The 12871-nt window shown below is 42.9% G+C and overlaps 1 protein-coding gene and 1 long non-coding RNA gene across 3 annotated transcripts in view; one reads left to right on the forward strand and one right to left on the reverse strand.

Annotated features, from left to right (window-relative positions):
- Nucleotides 1–4339: 4339 nt before the first annotated feature.
- Nucleotides 4340–9688, reverse strand: LOC115895637. 2 transcript variants are annotated; one of them, XR_004055814.1, is made up of 5 exons: nucleotides 9526–9688; nucleotides 9306–9398; nucleotides 8843–9026; nucleotides 6254–6415; nucleotides 4340–4385 (listed from the first exon to the last, which is right to left on the reverse strand). It is a non-coding gene; the product is annotated as an uncharacterized LOC115895637 (long non-coding RNA). The 2 variants fall into 2 exon arrangements; XR_004055812.1 differs by lacking the exon at nucleotides 4340–4385 and having other exon boundaries at nucleotides 5244–6415.
- A 123-nt stretch (nucleotides 9689–9811) lies between these two features.
- Nucleotides 9812–12871, forward strand: part of HERC3 (HECT and RLD domain containing E3 ubiquitin protein ligase 3) — a 121989-nt gene continuing 118929 nt past the window's right edge. Inside the window, exon 1 of the mRNA XM_010356900.2 lies at nucleotides 9812–9963. The gene's annotated coding sequence lies outside the window, so the exon portion shown is untranslated. The remainder of the gene's footprint in view (nucleotides 9964–12871) is intronic.

Raw genomic sequence — 12871 nt, forward strand, 5'->3', positions numbered from 1 at the left:
CAACTGTCTTAAACTCTCTCCCTAGGAATTGCATCAAATAACCAGTCAAGGTTAGTCATGAGTGAAGATTAAAAGTCATCACCATGCCCAGACAGGCTATTCTTATTCTTCTGGAGGCTGCTCAAAAAAAAAATTTTTTTTTTTTAGAGATGGAGTCTTGCTCTGTTGCCCAGGCTGGAGTGAAGTGGCACAATCTTGGCTCACTGTAAGCTCTGCCTCCCAGGTTCACACCATTCTCCTGCCTCAGCCTCCTGAGTAGCTGAAACTACAGGCGCCTGCCACCATGCCCAGCTAATTTTATATATTTTTTAGTAGAGATGGGGTTTCACTGTGTTAGCCAGGGTGGTCTCGATCTCCTGACTTCGTGATCTGCCCGCCTCAGCCTCCCAAAGTGCTGGGATTACAGGCATGAGCCACCACGCCCGGCTTGAAACTTTTTTTTTAACCTGAGAGACTTTATTTATATAATGGGCCAACTTTTCTTCAGAGTGCAGTTCTGCCCCTCTCCTTCCTGTAACTTGCTGCCACCTTCCTCAGAGCACAGAGAAACATTGTCCCAGGCTACTTTCTGTCCTTTGGAACCATTAATTTTCCCTAAAAATCATTTACTGTTTCTCTCAAATTGCCTACACCCCCCACTTCCCTCTCTCCTATGAAGAGGGTATTTAAACTTCAACCATCTGGCTCTTCCTTGAGTCTCATATTTTGTGTGCCTCTTGTGTACATGTACACATTAATAAATTTGTATGCCTTCTCCTGTTAATTTGTTTATTGTCAACTTATTTCAGCAGACTCAATTATAGAACTTCCAGAGGGAAAGTTTAAAATTCCTTACAACATGAAGTTTTACCTGAACATTCAGAGTCTTGCTTTATGGTGTAAATAATATTTCAATAAGAAAGTAGGCTGGGCACGGTGGCTCACACCTGTAATCTCAGCACTTGGGAAGGCTGAGGCTGGCGGATCAGGAGGTCAGGAGATCGAGGAGATTGAGATCATCCTGGCCAACATGGTAAAACCCTGTCTGTACTAAAAATACAAAAAATAGCCAGGCATGGTAGTGAGTGCCTGTAATTCTACCTACGTGGAAGGCTGAGACAGGAGAATGGCTTGAACCCAGGAGGTGGAGGTTGCAGGGAGCCGAGATCGCACCACTGCACTCCAGCCTGGTGACAGAGTGAGACTCCTTCCCTGCTCCACTTCCCCCCCCCCCCAAAAATGTAAAAGAAATGTAATTATTTTTCAGCTTCTACTATGATAAATTAGAAAGAGTGCCTGCTCTGATGTAATATCAAAGAAAATATAAAGTCTTGCCTTTGAAATGACTAGGACTTCATCAAGGTCGAGGCTTATATAAGTTTAATCTTATAAATTTATATGCTTTTGGTGAAACTGATATGGAGCTATGATTTCACTGATACACTAACAAAATCATAGGTGGAGAGGGGCGCTTTGTAAAACAGATTTGGCTAACCTACATTTGCTTGCAAAGGGATTTCAGTGCTTATTGGAAAGCTCCCCACATACCTTGACTAAAAATAGACTTTGTCAGATTGGAAATGTCATTCTTTTTGATTGAGTTGACACTTTGGGAAGAACACACATGGAGCTCTCAGAGGAAGGGAACTCTGGACTAGGAGGATGCCAGAGCAGTCAGTCAATTCTGGCAATTAACCTGGTGACAGATGCCATAGCTACACTACATTGAATCCCATAATTGATGCTTTTTTAAGCATCATACTTACCTTTTATATGAATTTGCTAGGGCTATTATATTAAAGAACCACAAACTGGGTGGTTTAACACAATAGGAATTTATTATCTCACAATCCTGAAGGCTAGAAGTTTGAAATCAAGGTGTCAGCAATATTGGTTTCTTCTGGAAGCTCTGAGGGAGAATCTATTCTGTGCTTCTCTCCTTACTTCTGGTGATGGCTTGGTGTTCTTTGGCTTGTAGATGTATTACTCATCTTAACCAATGACATCTGCAACAACCCTATTTCCAAATAAGTGCATATTCTGAGATTCCAGGTAGACATGAATTTGGAAAGAAACTATTTAACTGACTACACATTCTAAGCCATTTACCCTCAGAAACAGCACAGTTAATTAGAACACAGCTAACATGGCCGGGGGTGCATGTTTTATTCCATGTATTGGGCAAATCATTTAAATTGATTATATGCTGACAGTTATGTACCTACTGCTATGGTTTGAATATTTGTCCCCTCCAAAGCTCATGTTGAAATTAAATTGCCATTGTAACAGTATTAAGAGGTAGGATCTTAGAGAGGTGATTAGGCCATGAGCGCTTAGTTGTCACAGCGGGGGATTAAGGCCATTTAAAAAGGGTGAGTTTGTGCCTCTTTGGTTTTCTGCTCTTCCAACACGAGGACATAGAGTTCCTCTCTCTTTACCTTTTTGCCATTTGTTAACATAGCAAGAAGGCCTTTGCCAGATGCCAGCACCTTGATAATGAATTTCCTAGCCTCCAGACTGTGAGCCAGTAACTTTCTGTTCATCATAAATTACCCCATCTGTGGTATTCTAGTACAGCAGCACAAAAAGGACTAAGAGACCTATCTTGAAATGTTACCCAGTTAATTCAAGAGGGATCTGGGCGATAACTTGAATGGAATAGCATATTCCACTCCTAAAGGTTGTATCTTTGTATGTTAAGGCTACTATAATAAAATACCATAGACTGGATAGTTTATAAACCGAAATTTATTTCTCATAGTTCTGGAGGGTGAGAAGTTCAAGATCAAGGCACCAGCAGATTTGATGTTGGGTAAGGACCTCTTGCTGGTTCACAGATCGTGCCTTCTCACTGTGTCCTCACATGGTGGAAGGGGCTAGCTACCTCTACAGGGTCTTTTTTATGTGGGCACTAATTCTAGTCACAAAGGCTCAACCCTCATGATATAATCACCTACAAAAGTCCCACACCTCCAAATACCATCACCTTGGGGGTTAGGATTTCAACATATGGATTTAGTGGGGACACAAACATTCAACCATAGTAGGTTACAAAAGAACTCAAAGTACATGTCCATCTTGTAGTTGGTTAGTAGGTGGTTTTCCTATATGAAGCATGGGGCACATTGATGAAGCAACTGATAGTGAAGGTGATTGGACCATGAAGGATTGTATAAATCATGACAATGTTTTCTTTTTGAGAAATGGACAATAAAATGTCTTCTCTGGCTATCATTCTATTGCTGATGAGACAAATTTTGATACTTTGCTTTTTTTTTTTTTTTTTTGCTATGGTACTTGGTGAAATAGTGACTCACTTTTATTGGCGTGTGCATGTGTACTAAAGATGAAAATGATGAACAACAATTTGAGTTTGTATAGAACTTCCTTTCTGGAACCTTTATTTTTGGCAGGTATGTGAAAGGGGTGGGGGAAATATACGATACCAAACAAAATTTTGGCAAAGGAACAACAACCCTAATCATAAATTTTTAGGCATTTCGGTGATTTTTGATATGAATATTTAAAAACATGTTACCTAAGCTAATGTTCAGATATGTACACATTGCTTTTTACTTAACTAGAAGATTTTAACTTTTTTCTTTGTTTATATTTCACGTATATCAGTAAAGACTCAAAATGACTTACAAAATCAGTAAGAAAGGTTTTAAAAAAATTACTGGTAAGGGGGCTAGAGAGAAGCCACTCAGATATTGTGTGTGTGTTTGGCTGGTGCCATCTTTCGTTAGGGAAACTTGGCAAACTACAAAATCTTAAGAGTCTGCATTCTATCTGACCTAGCAATTCCACTTTTAGGAATTTATCTTACTGATATAATCAAGGGTGAGGCTAAATATTTAGATATATTCACTGTGTTTAGCTATGTTGCACAATTGTTTATAACGGTTAAGAATTGAAAACAATTTCAACATTCAACGGGGGAAGTTGGTTAAATGACAGCATATCCGTTTTGTGTATACCACGCAATTGTTTAAAATGATGTTGCAGAATACTATATGATTCTATTAAAGATGTTCAATAGATGCCGTTAAATTTGGAGAGATGAATGACAAATATTACGTGTAGAATAAACCTCTTTTTTTTTCTTTTTCTTTTTCTTTTTTTTTTTGACACGGAGTTTTGCTCTTGTTGCCCAGGCTGGAGTGCAATGGTGTGATCTCGGTTCACCGCTACCTCTACCTCCCGGGTTCAAGTGATTCTCTTGCCTCAGCCTCCTGAGTAGCTGGGATTACAGGCATGAGCCACCATGCCCGGCTAATTTTGTATTTTTAGTAGAGATGGGGTTTCTGCCATGTTGGCCAGGCTGGTCTCAAACTCCCAACCTCAGGTGATCCACCTGCCTTGGCCTCCCAAAGTGCTGGGATTACAGGCTTGAGCCATCACGCCTGTAAAAGTCGAATAAGCCACTTTTTAAAATGTATATATATATGCATTGGGAAATGGCAAACTATCAAGAACTAAATGTGGTCAGTGAAAAGGACAGATCATTTCATTTTCTTCTTTTCTCTTATATGTATTTAACACATTTCATATAGCAAATATATTTTACATTTGTGAAGAGAAAAATAAGTTGCTTTTTATTTTTTTAAGTAGGTAAGGAAATGAGTACAATGAGAAAAATGATACAAGAAAGTTAAAAATGAATCTTGAGGTTACTTCTAAAAATGCAAGCAATAAGATTCTGTACAGATGGGCCACACATTTTGCACTAGGCTTTTGAGAGCCAACAGAAAGAGGGAAACAGAATCAATGACAGTATTTACAGTATCTGTGATAAGAATAATCTGTTAATCAACAACTTAAAAGTAAATACAATGGCAGATTTCACTGGAGTTTTACCTACATGTAGGCTGAAAATAAAATGCTGAAGGTCAATAGAAAGTTAAATACTAGTTTACCTTTATAAAAAGGTGGCCATAAAGTCTGGAAACATAGACAATGTTATTTTATTTTGTACAGACTTAAGTAAATTATATTATAGTATATATTGATTTTACACATTGAACTCCCTGATTACTTACTTCTTCTGCGGTATGCTAAAGGTATAGGTTTATTCAGGAGAAATCAGAAGGAGAAATCAACTGAGGCAACACATTGCAGCTGCTTTTGCTTTTGCTTGGATTGGGAAAAATGTTGTATCAATGCACCATGCTTTGTAACATCAGCATTGCTACAAGGACAACACATTTCACATATCATGTAATGTCACTGAACATATCATGTAATGTCACTAAACATATTAGGTAATAACAACAAACCATTTATTAGGTATATTTGCTGTTTCCAGATTTTTATGGCCAACCTGTAAAGCTGTCTAATATTGTTATAGGCATGCCCTCTTGAAATTCCACAGGTTCGCTTTAGCTTTTCTAGGAAACAATAAAGTTCCTTAAATTTCCTTTGACCCAGATATAGTATAACTTCAAAGGAAGGAGATTTTTTTCACATTTATGATTTCATTTTGGTTTTATACAAGTAAATTTTGGAAGACTATGTTTCTTTGCCTCTAGAAGGGTGAAACAGCTACCTGATTTTTGGTAGTTACATGCATGCACTCTATGCAGCTACCTGATGACAAAAGTGATCTTTGCTGCATTCGCCCCAGCACTTATTTTGCCAGTCCAGTCATAGTGACATGTTGTATGTCATTTCTAAGAGCACATATTAAGAGACCTTTTAAAAAGAGGAAGCTTCATGAAATATTTCACTTTCTAAAGGCATTATTGGATGAAATCTTCAGAGACCAGCTAATGCTCAATTTAAAAGTTTTCTTAGAAAATGTTCAACCATGCAATCCTGTTATCATCAATACATTTTAATTTATATGAAAACAATGAGTTTCTCAAAATTAAGGTAAGGTTCTTACACTTCATCCAAATGGCTTGATAAGAAAAAAATGCAAACCATGAATAGTTTCAAGGAAGATAGAGAAATAATCATAATGGTTGTAAGCTCTTTGTAGTCAGGAATGATGCTTCTTTTCTAGCAGTACTACAGGTGGAACATATTCAATAATATTAAAAGATTATTTGATGGTAATACTGATTTACCATGATGTTTTTCTTCTAAGTTGTTTAATATTAATAAATCAATGCTGTGTGTTACAGGACAGTTTTTAATAAGTTTAGTCTGGGTATATATAGACTGATTTTGCCATTAAGTACTGACTAGACTGAGAAAATAAGTACTTCTTTTGCATGTGGGGGACCAAGAAACACCTTTGTCATTACATAACCATACAAGGTACACATACTTTTAACTTGTCAAATAGTCAGTGCATTTCCCTCCTAAAGATATTTATTCTTCGATGGTGTATCTGAGATAGGATGTCCTGGATGTCCTGTTTTTTTTCCATAGATTTCATCCAAGATATCAGAAATCTGTCTCTTTCAAAGTTTACCAAGTGAATATTTTTCTGCAAGGCAAGTAAATTAAACACAGGGAAGAAAGGAAAACAATTATCATTAAAGAGTATTGCCATTCTACTGAAAAATTATTTCCTTTCAAAGTAGACATAAGTATTTTAAGAAGTGAATGGTAACTAATGGAGGAAATCAGCATGTGTTCAGGTAGAAGTACAGCAATCCTGGGCACCATCCCCTTGCCACCGGGCATACCTCGTCTAACCAGTGATAGAGCTGAACCACATGGTCCCCGTCAAAAGTTATAGTTAGTTTAATCCCTGCTCCTCGAGAGGCTAAGGCAGCAGGATTGCTTGAGTCTAGAAGTCTGAGGCCAGCCTGGGCAACATAGACCCTGTCTCTAAAAAAAATTTATGGTTATATGTTTATGTGTGTGTCTCTGTGTGCATGTGTGTGTATGTGTATTTGCAGTCTCCTCTGTTATCCAGGCTGGAGTCCAATGGTGCCATCAAAGTTCAATGTAACCGCAAATTCCTATGCTTAAGCTATTCTCTCACCTCAGCCTCCCAAGTAGCTAGGACTACAGGCATGCCCCACCATGCCTATTTTTTTGTTTTCTGGAAAGACAGGGTCTCACTATGTTGCCCAGGCTGGTCTCAAACTCCTGGTCTCAACGATCCTCTTGCCTCAGCCTGTAACCCAAAGTCCTGGGATTACAGGCATGAGCCTAGAATTTATTAAGCCTTTTATTTTTAACATGAATGCTTTTCTTTTATAAAATTTATATAGGTCAGCAAGTATACATTCCTTGGTACAATTATTTGGTTAATGTTTGTCTCCCCTTTCATGGCAACAAAGACTGTACTGTTTTGCTTACCAATGTATTCACGGGGGCTGACATTATTGTAGGTGCTCAGTATATAGAATGTTTGTAAGAGAATATATGAGAATGCAGAACGAAATGGATGGAAGACAGGGCTATAGAAATGGAATGAAAAAGTAAACCATGACCTCTTCAAAAGTTTACATATCTGCTGTTGAGGCTATTGTTGATGTTGGAGCCATTTAAAGCCATTTTGAAGCGGGACATGCTTGCTAAGGAAATTGCCATTATACGTTGGCCCAATGAAAAAAAAAATAAATTGAAGTACTGTGGTATCTTTACTGTTCTATGTAAGTTCCCAGGGTTTGGCTATTTATTTGGTAAAAGCAGCTTACAGTATCCTAACTTGTTATTTATACATCGCTCCTACCCCATGGTCTAGGCTTGAGTCCTTGATAACCATCCTTTTCCTCAAGATGAAATTTCATATGAAACACACTTGAGCCGACCGGCGCGTTGGCACACGCCTGTAATCCCAGCACTTTGGGAGGCCGAGGTGGGCCGATCATTTGAGGTCAGGAGTAAACCGGCCTGGCCAACATGGTGAAATCCTGCCTCTATTAAAAGTACAAAAATGAGCTGGGTGTGGTGGTGGGTGCCCGTAATCCCAGCTACTCGGGAGGCTGAGGCAGGAGAATTGCTTAAGCCCAGGAGGTGGATGTTGCAGTGAGCAGAGATCGCGCCATTGCACTCCATCCCAGAAGACAGTGCAAGACTCCGTATCAAAACAAAAACAAAAACAAAAACAAAAACCAACCAACAAACAAAAAAAACACTTGAGCCACGGGCCAGACATATCAACCCAAACACTGATTGATTACAAACCTCATATGTGACACATAACAATAGGATCTCTCGCTTTCTCCTTTGCAAGTACCGGACTCCTTTCTCTTCCTACCAGACTGCTCTTTGGGCATTTCACCAGTTCTTTTGCCAACAGCATCTCTAAATTGGGATTGCATCTTTGTAATAGACTAAACTTTTGTGAAACTGCCACGTATCTGGAATATAGGTGAATTGTATTACTGTTGTCCCCAGTGTTTCTTTTTTCTTTTTGAGACAAGGTTTCACTCTGTCGCCCAGGCTGGAGTAAGTACAGTAGCTCAATTTCAGTTTACTGCAACCTCCGCCTTCCAGGTTCCAGTGATTCTCCTGCCTCAGCCTTCCGAGTAGCTGGGACTACAGGCGCACACCACCATGCCCAGCTAATTTTGTTATTTTTTTTTTGTAGAGACAAGGTTTCACCATGTTGGCCAGGCTGGTCTTGAACTCCTGACCTCAAGTGATCCACCCGCTTTGGCCTCCCAAAGTGCTGAGATTACAGGAGTGAGCCACCGCGTCTGGCCATCCCCAGTGTTTCTAAAGGTGTCCACTGTGATCCAAATTTCAAAGGTTTGTATTTTTTCTTAGATAACGTGATAACTTAAATTCTGCTTTTTTAGCTTTCTTGTCTCAGTGTACTGGACAATTTGCATTATTTCACGGAGGGCTCAACACTGTCAGTCAGCCAACAACGTCTCATGCCCAGGATATACCACTACTTGAAACTTTCTTTTCTACTTGGTCTGTTAGGTTCTCAGGACAAGGGATTGCAGACCTGAGGTGATCTGAATGTCCTTGGAAAGAATCCATCCTCAAAAGGCCTTCCTGGTTCAAATGCCAGGTTATGGAAATTCTTCCACTAGAAGTGTTATTCCTTTGGATTCAAGCGGTACTGTGCCAGTGTTCTGCATTTCACATTTAAGGGGGGCAGACACATGAAGTCACCTTTCTGAGGTTTTCTGCAAAAGATTAGCTGTGGATCAGATCAGGTCTAGGGCAAGTATAAAAACACTAGTGACCTTGAGGAGGAGGAAGCTCTGGGATTCGGCGCGGTAGGGAAAAGTGGAAGAGGACAAACTTTAAAAAAATCCGTTACTGGGTATCGGTGTCTTTCAGATTACAAGCTTTTAACAACTGGTGCTCAGAGACTCTTCTTGCTATGCTTCCTCGCGTCCACCCTCCAGCCTCCCCCAAGCCCGCCTTTCTTCCGCAGCCCCGCGCCGGTCTTCAATCCCCACCTCTTCAGAAGGGCGCCGGCGGCTGCTGCGGACCTCCTTCCCCGCCTCTCCCACTGCGCAGCCCCGCGGGCCGGCGCCGCGCTTCCTACAGTCCTACGAAGGGGAGTAAAGCAGAAGACTAGCGCACTCTCCCTCAATCGTCACCCTCTAGCTTTCTTCCCCCCAGTGCCCAAGGCTTTCGGTCACCTCTCCATAAATAATAAAAACCAGAGCCCAGAACCTGAAAAGGCAACCGCTGATCGGTCCCGTTCGCTTCCCCGCCAGTGAAAAGCAATCTTTTTCAGCGCCAACGCTCTATGTCATGCAGTCCGATCTCGGCTGACACACCCGTGCCGCTGTCCCCGCGCCGGGCCCTCGAGTCCTGTCACCTCGGGCCGCCTGCGCCTGGCTCTGGGGCCTGGGCCTCTCCCCTCCTCCCGCCCTCGGACCTCGCCGCCCCGCCTCCAGCCCGCACCACAGCGGCCGCCATTGGTGCGGGTCCTCCCCAGAGCGGCGCCCATTGGCCTGGTGCGAAGTCATTCACCTAGCGCATTCCGCCGCCCGCGGGCTTGCGGGGAAACTTCCTTATTATTGTGACGCCGAAAACGGAGAAACCCCGAGCCGGGCGAGAGGGACTCTGACAGTCGGAGTCCCAAGCTGCGGTTCGGCTGCTGCCGAGGTGCGCAGGGCAGGGGCCGGGGTTCCAGGGAGGAGGGTACGGCGGAGCTGCAGTCGCGCGGGGCCGCGTTCCGCCTGGCACTGCCGTCAGAGCGCGGCTCCCGGAGGGGCGGCTGCGGCTCCTCCCGTGGCTCCGGCGGCAGCCGCTGCAGGCACTTCCAGCGATGACCTGGGGCTGGGGAGCGGGGAGGTTGGGGCACGGCGCCCTTAGGACCCTGCGTGCGCCTCCCTGGCGTTCTAGTGGGCTCGCCCTCCCGCCAGAGAGCCCTGCGCCGGGAAAGGCGAGACAAGCCTTCAAAATGGGAGCGCCTCCCGCCCGCGCTCGGCCGCCCTGCCGCCGTGCCGCCCGGGAGGAATTGCGACGCAGAAAGTCTAAAGGAGGGTAGTCCCCATGCTTGACCCCTGCCCTTATTTAAATTCTGGGGTTCCAGGGACCTCCGTGCAGTGAGGAGCGGGGACGCTTTCAATTGAAATGGGAGCTGGCGAGGCCCTGGCATTTTGGGGAACCTCGGCGGCCGCGAGGAGTTTGCGCTGAGGACGCGGTGCACGGCGTCCGCGATGACAGCGCCGGCACGGCTGCGGGGCCCGGCACCACCCACTTCGCGGAGGCAGGGCTGGCTCGCCTCTCCGGGGTCCGCCTCCTGGGCGGGGCCGGGGGCGAGGGTGTGTGCGGACACGTGTGTACGGGTGTGTGTGTGTGCGCCGACACGTCGGTGCGAACCGGCGCGGGGGTGTCAGGAGCTGGGACGGCCGGGGGCAGGTGAGACTTGAGTCATTTGTGAATGTGTGGAGTGGGCAAACCAGGACAACCAGACCGAGAGGAGCATGTGTAACCTGAAACAGGTGAGCCTGTAGAGTCAGTGTCTAATGCGACTGTGCACGGAATGTGTGTATGCAGCGTGAACTCCAGGGAGTAAGTATTTGGACTTTGCTGTTGGTCTGTCACTGTTTCTGGCTGCTTTCTGATTGCATTTTACATTAGCTTTCAAATCAGCCCCATTAGGAAGTACCTTAAATTTAGAGAAAAGCCTTCCAGGATTTTGCTTGCATTCATCACGCACAGAATGCTTTGGGAAAGACGATTCAAGAGCTCTCTTCCATTTTTGTGTGTCTTCTGGCGCTTTCCACAAATAGGAAGCTATTTCTAGAACCTTTTATTTGATGATTTGATAAGATCAAGTGAGCTGATTTTTTAACTCCAGACTTGAGAAAAATAAAAAAATAAAATGAGTTTTAAATGCAGTGATAGAGAGGGTATCATGTTTTAGTCGGCAGAGCACTGTGAAACTCTCTCCTTTTGTACTTTCCTTTACCCTGGGGGAGGAGGGAGTAGCCTTATAAATCAGAAAAGCAAAGTACATTGCATATTCCAAAGCAAAATGGTTGAATTACATATTCTACATCATGGTCGTACCCCCTTCAAGGTTAGGAACTTTCTGTAAAAAGTATAATGCAGGAAACAAGGAGGACAGGTTAGAAAACTTCTTTGACAGAACTTCTTTGGCATGAAAAACAAAATTAGCACGTTAGCACTAGCATCCAGTTCTACTTGTTCAGTCAGTAGCTGGAGTTTACTTTTTGAAGAAAAAAAAAGGGATTTCAGAATGTTCGATATTGTGTGGTTGAAGCCATTCGTTATATAGCATTTCATTCTGAAGACCAAATTTAAATTTATTAAGATTTTCATGACCAATTAAAAACTTTTTTTATACTTAATGAGAGTAGTCGTACCCCTACTGGAGACACAAGATAGTTATGCTTCAGTTTTGTAAATAAAAGTAATATTCTCCAGATTGAATGGGATTTTCTGCATGGAGAGGTAGAAATACAGTTATGACAATATCTTTTTTTTTCAAGATGGGGGTCTTGCTCTGTTGCACAGGCTGGAGTGCAGTGGTGTGATCTCAACTCACTGCAACCTCGCCTCCCAGGCTCAAGCGAACCCCACCCCCCACTTAGCCTCCCAAGCAGCTGGGACCACAGGCGTGCACCACCACGCTCAGCTAATTTTTTGTAGTTGTTGGTTTCGCCAAAAGACGAAATGGGCTTTTGCCATGTTGCCCAGGCCGATCTCCAACTCCTGGGCTAAGGCTGTCCACCCACCTGGGCCTCCTAAAGTGCTTGACAAAAATATCTTAAAATCATGCAGGACTTTTTCTTTTGAGATACTTTAGGTACCTCTCTGAGATGATCTCTTCTCATTTTGCATGATGGAGGATGTGGTAATGAAAGGGAAAGACCGGGTGCAGTGGCTGGCGGGGCGCAGTGGCTCACCCCTGTAATCCCAGCACTTTGGGAAGCTTGAGACAGGTGGATCACTTGAGGTCAGGAGTTGGAGACCAGCCTGACCAACATGGTGAAACTCCGTCTCTACTAAAAATACAAAAATTAGCTGGGCATGGTGGCAGGCGCCTGTAATTCCAGCTACTTGGGAGGCTGAGGCAGGAGAATTGCTTGAACCTGGGAGATGCAGGTTGTAGTGAGCCCAGAGTGGCCACTGCACTCCAACCTGGGTGAAAGAGCCAGACTCTGTCTCAAAAAAAAAAAAAAAAAAGAAATGAAAGGAGACAGTCTTCATAACAGTTGTGGCAAAACAAGCAGCTATGTGTGATACATGGAAAAATAAAGAAAATAGACAAAGTTAAATTATTTTCCAAAACTTTCTCTAACAAAAATGAGAGATTTTAAAGTAATTCTATTTTTACTCCTCCCTATCAAATGTCAGGAATTTTTAGAAGGTGATATCTATATCTCTAGTTCACTTTTAGAGGTGATTGATATCTTTATAACTGGTTAGAGGTTATCTTACTAGTATTTAACCAAACTCCTGTCTTGAGATACAATGCATGGGGAATATTTAAGATTGAGTAATTTAAAGGTATACTTATTTTCAGAGATTAACTCCTGTC

This window comes from Rhinopithecus roxellana, chromosome 2, assembly GCF_007565055.1.
Source record: "Rhinopithecus roxellana isolate Shanxi Qingling chromosome 2, ASM756505v1, whole genome shotgun sequence".
NCBI classification, from domain to species: domain Eukaryota; kingdom Metazoa; phylum Chordata; class Mammalia; order Primates; family Cercopithecidae; genus Rhinopithecus; species Rhinopithecus roxellana.